Genomic DNA, 7802 nt, shown 5'->3' on the forward strand with positions numbered 1-7802 from the left:
TTCCCTGCTCTGGTTCGCCAGAAGCGGCTTAGTCCTGCTGGCCACATGACCCAGAAGCTGTACGCCAGCTCCCTCAGCCAATAAAGCGAGATGAGCGCCACAACTCCAGAGTCGGTCATGACTGGGCCTAATGGTCAGGGGTCCCTTTTCCTTTACTATTCCCCTCACATATCTACTATTCCCCGGGAAGAGGACTTGATGGTTAAACCACTCTGGAAACTGTAGCTCTGGAAGGGGAATGGAGTCTCCTAAAAACTCTCAGCACTCTTAACAAACGACAGTTCCCAGGAGTCTTTGTGGGAAACCATGACTGTTAAAATGTTGTAGCATTGCTTTAAATAAATGGGGCAGATGTGACCTAAGTCAGACCACTGGTCAGTCTAGCTCAGTATCAACTCTATAGACAGATAGGAGTCACTGCCAACTCTACCTTGACATGCCAGTGTTTGAACCCGGTGTTTCTTCCATGCAAAATATGTGCTCAGCTGCTAAGACATGGCTCCTCCTTACTGTATAACTGCTTCATCACCTCACGTCTCCCCAAGTTCCAAAGTGGGCGAATGTCCCAAATCCAGGCCTTGTTTTAGCTTCCAAGGAACCTCTCAGCTCAAGGTCAACACAAAAGACAGCTGCCTCAATGGTGCCTTAACGCCCCATCTATGTGTTTTATTAAGCCAGCAGCAAGCTGTTTCTGTTGTCTTCTGTTCTCAGAACTCCATGCATTGCCTGTCGGGTTCTTTCCTTTCCTCGCCACCTGACACATCTGGACTGTACTTCATATTTGTTTGCTGGCTTCAGGTGGCTGTTTGCTCTCTCTGCTTTTTAAAATTCCGAGTCAAGAGATGAGAGACATTAATGGCCTGTCCAGCGCTGCATTAAATGGTGAGCAAAACACGCCTCATTTACTAAAACACACTAGTTCGGCAATACGATTGCTAGAGTCAATACCGGTGATCCCGCGAATGGAAGCTCAGGTAAGTATTGACACAAACTCTGCTGGCTGCATGACTGGATTAGAAGAACCACTAAATAAAGCTCGGCTCACCACCATACCAGAACGGGGAAAGATGGCTTAGTGGTTTTTAGTAGTTTCTTGCATTTCATGGTGTACCAATTCTGTTAAATAAATCAATAAAAAGGAACAAGTTTGGAAGCGAGTAAGTAATATGCACAAATTGCCTAAAGAGGGTGTGCATGCAAATGACTGTTAAGACTTAAATGAATTAACCAAACCTATGCCATTTAAGATACTGCATCTATCCCATGAATGGTGCACAAAGGAGGATAAGGGGCCTGCACAGAGACATCTGAGCACCAGTATGTTGTGTTCTTGGAGGCCTAGGACAAGGAGGAAGGGCCTTGGTTTCCTATACCCTTTTTCGAAGGATGGTACTTTGTAAATAAATGTTTAGTGCAATAGAAATGAAATCCATATGCCAGAGCAAAAAATCAGAATGCAACCTTTGAGGACACTTCTGCAAAGGCAGGAGTAGCCAATGTGGTATACTTTAGTGTATAATGTGGTGTACTCTATCCAACATGACAAATAGTTGGGGGTTAAGGGGAGTTGTGGTTCAACAACATTGGAAGGGGGGCACCACATTGATTACCTCAGTATTGCGGATACACAGGCCCAGATACAAACGGACATTGGTGCCTCTCTCACACAACTGCCTCTGTGTTGCTCCGTGCTGACGTGCCCACCATTTGCTCAGTTATTTTCCACTGAGATTCTATTCAGAAGGGATAAGCACTATTCCCACTGATGCAGAAAGAAAATGCTTGCTGAGACACACCTCCCACCTGGGAAAGGCGAAGAATTTGGCATTTTGACACGTGCCTTCAGTTTCGTTTATCTGGGCTTAAAATGCTAAGCCACCTGAATGCTCCACCTATTGAAAATATTTGCCCAGTGAGCATCAAGGCGGGGGGTGTCTTGGTTTGTATATAAAACCAGCATAGGCTGGAGACACTGCCGCAGAATGTTTAGAAGGCCGATGTTTTAAATTTGGTTAAGGACGGAAGCTGTTGAAAACAACCATGTCTGGAAAGCAGCCATGTTTTAAGGGCTTCGCTCAACAAGCTGATGGGGCCGTGCAAGATGCTGGTAAGAAACTCACTCATCTATCTATCTATCTATCTATCTATCTATCTATCTATCTATCTATCTATCTTGGTTTCACTTCAGATGCCCAATGAAAAGGAGTTTTGTTCTCAGGGCTGGTTTATACATTCTCAGTAGCATCAAGCTGGTCTCCTTCCTTCCTGGTCTCTGCTTCTTGACTCTATGATTCTATGACTCTAGGAACTAACTCTTCCAACTCTATGATTCTACAACTCTGTGGCATAGCAAGTTAGGCTGCATCCACACAGCATTTTATTCTATTTTCACAAAGTTTCCTTATCTGATAATTTCCACACTTTATGCAATCTTTCCCACAATGTAAAAGCCACTTCTGGAAAAGCAGCGGAATCTAGCAGAAGTTTAGTGTACATTTCCAGGTTATTTGGCTCCGGGCGGGGTGGGGGATCAATTTTACAACCAGTTAACTCAGCAAATTGCGGGACTTCTGTGTTGTAATCTCAGGTGAAGAAATTTCAGGCAGTATTCAAGCATACAGTTTTTTCTGCCATATCAAATTTAGCACGACATGGTGGTATATTGAGCAACAAGCCACAGTTCCATAATGCAACAGGTGAGGCAGTATAAAAGAAACATTAAAATCTGGGGTAGAAGTGCTAGCATTATAATTAGGATTGTTGGTATCCGTCTGTCTTGGGAGACAATGGAGGAGTGCGTCTTTGGGGGTGATGTCAAACAAGGAAGGTTACAGTGTCTGCTGTGGCTGTAGAGACTGATACAGGAGAGACATGCTTTGTTGCAGTTGAGGCAGATGAAGGTTGTGCTGTTGAATGCAGCCTTAGTCTTCTACAACAAGGTGTTGTTTTGAAATGCTTGAAGGAGGCTGAATTTCATTTAAAAAAAACAACCACCCATGTGCAGTCTGAAGTGGAATAGTCCAGGAAGAGCTTCACCAAAGAACAGGTTAGCCCTTCAGCAACAGGATCTAACAATGGCATTTCTTGATTGACATTATATGGTCTGCTTAATAGTCCTGAGCACTAAAGTGGATGCAGCTTACTTTTATTACGTTTATTGCATTGTATACTGCCTTTCCTCTGGAGAGCTCAGAACAATGTGCCCCACTCTCGATTTTATCCTCATGACTACGCTGCAGGGGTGCGAAGTTGAATAAATTGGGGGGGGAGTGAGCCCCACCCCACATAAATGATCACATGAAGTGGCACACGCACACCATTTGAATGGCAATGCCCATCAATTTTTTTGGGGGGGAGGCCCTCAAATATTTTATGGAGGCCCCCGAAGGGACCTCAGCCCCTAGGAGTTGGCTCTTATGCTACTCTGTGAGATAGGTCAGGCTGAGAGATGGAATAGCAATGCAAGTGTTATGTACTGAAGTTCTCACCCTGGGCGAGCAGGGGGATACTGTAGATAGTTATGCAAATGAAGGATCGAAAGTGACGTTCAGTGATTGGATAGTTTTAGAAAGTTGTTACAGTAACAAGGTACTGGAGCTCTATATAAGCAGGCTGACTGAGCCCTTCAGCTCAGTTCAGTTCTGGCCTCAGAATAAAGAAGAGCTGTTTGAAGAATCACTGTGTCGTCTGATATGTTCGCCCACAACTTAACAGCAAGCATCAGAAGCATCAGTGTTTGTTGTTGTTGTTTAGTCGTGTCTGACTTTTCATGACCCCATTGACCAGAGCACGCCAGGCACTCCTGTCTTCCACTGCCTCATGCAGTTTGGTCAAACTTATGTTAGTAGCTTTGAGAACACTGTCCAACCATCTCGTCCTCTGTCGTCCCCTTCTCCTTGTGCTCTCAATCTTTCCCAACATCAATTAAGGGAGTGGTGTGAGCTAGCCAGCTCAGAGGAATGGTGAGATTTCTTTTCTGTACCGAAGTTAAATAGCCTTTCCTGCTCATCCCATTACTTGTGATGTCATTGCTTTCTCCCCTCCTAAAAACAACTCAGTTCTGAAAAACATGTACATTCATGTCCTCAGATGCCACTGATCTGCTAGGTCACAGCCATTCACCCAGGTGCTGTGATAAGGAAGATCTTGTTTTTCCTATGATATCTATGTACTCAGTGTGCACTCAAAGAACATCTTGTTATTCTCTGCTGATGCGTGTCTGATAAAGTTATCAATCTGAACCATGATTCTAACCTCATGATGCAGGACCACACAGCTTGTGGCCCCACCAAGAGGATCTCACAACCCATCAACTACAAACGGAAAATGTGCCAGGGATTCATTAAAACCCTTCTGGGGCTTCTGCATGCATGCATGGGTCTGCAAAAACACACCATGGATACCAGATGATCCTCAAGTATTGCTGATGTTTTCAGCTTGGTGGGGGTTACACTTTGCTAGGGGCGGGGGAGAAATGTGATTCAGATCACATTAAAAGGTGAGCCAAACTGATTTGCACTTCCTGAAACAATACAAGAACCAAAATGCAGCCATCCTTCAAAATTTGCACTTCTTCAAATTTTGCAACACAGTTCTCCGATCAAGCAATATGTACAAAAATGCCTATGCTATTGTAAAGTGTACCAAAAAAATGTATGCATTGGTGAAAATAATGCACAAAAATGTTATATAAGGGGGACTGCCTATGAAAATATGCATATTAAGCAAAATTGCATACGAAGAATGTGTACATTAGGCGAAAACACACTAAAATGATGAATTTTCATGAGGACTTTTAAAAAATAATAATAATTTGCAAAATGATCTCAAAATTTCTACACATTTTTACAAATGAACTTAAGATGGGAAAAAATAGCAACTAAAAGAACCCAAATTTACAGATTTTCTACCCCTACAGTTTGCACAGGTTTTATTATAAACTGCTCCAGGAGAAGAATACATCCTGAAGGAAACCTATGATATAAATAAAAATAAAATGAATATTGCCCTTTGATTTTCTTGGTTCCTTCCCTTTGCACAACTCATTTTTAAAAAATTAAATAAATCTCTTTTTTCTCTTTCTTGCAGTAAACAAGGTGGGACAGGCCACGCAGCAAGTTGTGGACCAAGCTACCCAGGCGGGTCAGAAAGGTAGGACTCGAAATTGCAGCTAGCTTAAAAGCAGATTGTCAATTCAGAATGATCTGTGCCTGTTCCATTTATGATATGTGTATACAACCCTTGGTAGGTTGCATAAGGTCAGTGGTAGCCAAGCATCTGCTTTGTAAACATAATGTCTTTTCCCAGGGGAACTCTGAAAATTATAGCTCTGTGAACACGGCAGCTGACTCAGTCTTTGCCAGTGTCACCCCAGTGAGGAAGGCGCGCACACTGGAATTCTGCCAAGTGCAGGGAAAATGCAGCAACATCACAACTGACCTCAAAGCAAGATCCCATCCCTAATCTCTGACTGGCTAGGGAAAGGGGAAGCTGGGACATGAGGAGTCAATGAATATTAAGTGGGCTATTCTGCTTTTGCAGGCAGTGGTTGTTCAGACTGGGCAGCACATGGAAGCTACACATTAGGAACCAAGTGCTTGGGAAACCCAGATTAGTAACATCCTTCCTTCCCTTTTTACAGCTGTGGACCAAGTGTACAAGGCAGCTCAAGATGGTGTGACCGACCTCGAGAAAAAAATTGGACTCAAGAAATGATGGCCATCGTGATATTGAAATCAGACCAAAGAACGTTTGGCATCCTCAGATTCACACTTCCCTCTTCCATTCTGTCATAATCCTTATCCTTACGGAAAGCATGAAATATATTCTCTCCACCCCTCCTTTTCTGATTTGTAGATTTGCAGTCCAAAGAAAAGAAAGAAAAGGGTCATATCGCCACCTTCCTTCAGAAGGAAAAACGTGCCAGATTTGGACAACTGAATTGTCTAACTACCTAGTCCGAGGCATTTCGGCACCTGTGATTGTCATATGGCATGAAAAAAGAGGGCTGCCCCCGAGATAAGATTTTTATATCCCCTGCCAGTCTCACGCCTCATTCTTGTAAAGACAAGACATCATACTACCACCAGTATATCAGGAGTCATACCAAGGATGGAATTAACTCACCTTTTGTCTTTTGTCTCAAAAAATAGCTGTCAACTGGCTGCCCCTGGGCCAAATTAAGCAGTATGTTTATGATCCTCCTAATTTCCAATCCTAGAGGCGAAAGAGGAATGGAAATGAGCAGCATCAGTGACAGAGGGATTTTGGCAGGAAGCCATTTCAGTAGATAAGGTGTGAAGCTTTGTCCCGTGCTTCTACTCTCTTGTTAAAGTGGCCCCTCTGGCAACACTAGTTGTTGACCCAGGAGAGAAGGGTTTTATTTTTCAAAGTTATTCATATTGACTTTCCCTGTCCAAAAAATTGTTAGGCTCCAGGAGCCTGCCATGTAGTGCATTTCTTGGAATGTTTCCCATTGCAAGAAAATGTGGGTTGGCAATACTGTGCAAAACTGCACTGTTAGCCCTCCACCCTATAGGACCACAAATAAACTACAATTTGCCATCGTTACTGAACAAATAACAATCAATGCGCAACTTTGCTTGTCTTCCTGAGATCTGAACAACTGCACTGTGCATAGCCAACCTGCACCTTGTGTGCACTTCTGCACATAATGTCTTTTACCATTAAACCTGTGAAGGTTTTCTGGTGGATGTATCTTGAAATAGATCAACTCCTTTCTTGGTCTTTATCTGAGAAATGGGCTTCATCTATATATAGTTTAAAACACAATAGGTGGAATGGTTTCTAATGCTGTGTTAGTTTGCTCCACCACGGAGTTAGAGGTGTGCAGCCTGACAGTGCAACACTGCATTGTGAGTTCTCCATGCAGGATCACACAATTGGAGGAACTACCATCATTTCTGATACGCATCATCACGAATGCGCAGAAAAACCCATTGCCATCTGGGATCAGTTTTTGAGATCTCGACAATTGTACTGTGCACTTCCAGGCTGCACTATTTTTAGTTGAAACAGGCTGCTTTCTTTAGCAGAGTAGTCTGTAACTGTATTGAAAACTCTGCAGTGATGCAATGTTAAGGCAGTCATAAGAATGGCTCTTAAGGCAGTCAATGGCAACTTTTGCAAAACTGTAAAGTTTATTGAGGAGGGTGCAGGATAGCAATGGAACACTGTGTTGTTCGCTCTCTTCCAAGCAAACACAACCAACCAACCAACCGGTCATAGCAATACCCATAAAGCATAATTGTTAACACAGAAGTATTATTTGTTGTTTTACCTTTCATGTCTTTCCTTTTCTTGACTTGAATGTTAATAATAATAATAATAATAAATATGCATGACAATCTCAATTCTTTTGGGTGCTTACATGTGACTGAGCTCTATGCTGCATTTCCCCCCATGGGAGTTGACAGTAACTTGCAAGGATAAAAATCACAGGTGAATAAGTGGTTGTCCAAGCCACCCAACCCTCCATGTCTACCTCCTTTCACTGTAGGAGCACTTTGAGATTGGGCATCATGTGGCATGGAGCAAGGAAGTCCCTGGTTTTATTTAAACCACACCAGCCATTCAATTCAGGGTGTGAGACCTCTGGGTATAGGGCAGTATATAAATTTAATAAATAAAATAAATTCGGCAAGGCGCAGGAGATCCACTATCAAGATATAGCTTCTTATGGATCTAGCTAGCTGAATTATACTGAGCAATTTTGCCCAGAATCATTTACTTTTACTGTCAGCAGCTCGAGGGTCTCCAGCAAAGATCTTACCTATCACCTA

At 42.9% G+C, this 7802-nt stretch overlaps 2 long non-coding RNA genes across 3 annotated transcripts; one reads left to right on the plus strand and one right to left on the minus strand.

Moving 5' to 3' along the window:
• Window positions 1-677: 677 nt before the first annotated feature.
• Window positions 678-2282, minus strand: LOC310763054. Of its 2 annotated transcripts, none has more exons than XR_014548435.1 (3): window positions 2232-2282; window positions 1611-1803; window positions 678-815 (listed from the first exon to the last, which is right to left on the minus strand). It is a non-coding gene; the product is annotated as an uncharacterized lncRNA (long non-coding RNA). The 2 variants fall into 2 exon arrangements; XR_014548436.1 differs by having other exon boundaries at window positions 678-818.
• On the plus strand, window positions 1894-7373 carry LOC310763000. Its single transcript, XR_014548347.1, has 3 exons — window positions 1894-2107; window positions 5089-5151; window positions 5642-7373. It is a non-coding gene; the product is annotated as an uncharacterized lncRNA (long non-coding RNA).
• Window positions 7374-7802: the final 429 nt, after the last annotated feature.

This window comes from Podarcis filfolensis (assembly GCF_964270895.1).
Source record: "Podarcis filfolensis genome assembly, chromosome: 5".
NCBI classification, from domain to species: Eukaryota; Metazoa; Chordata; class Lepidosauria; order Squamata; family Lacertidae; genus Podarcis; species Podarcis filfolensis.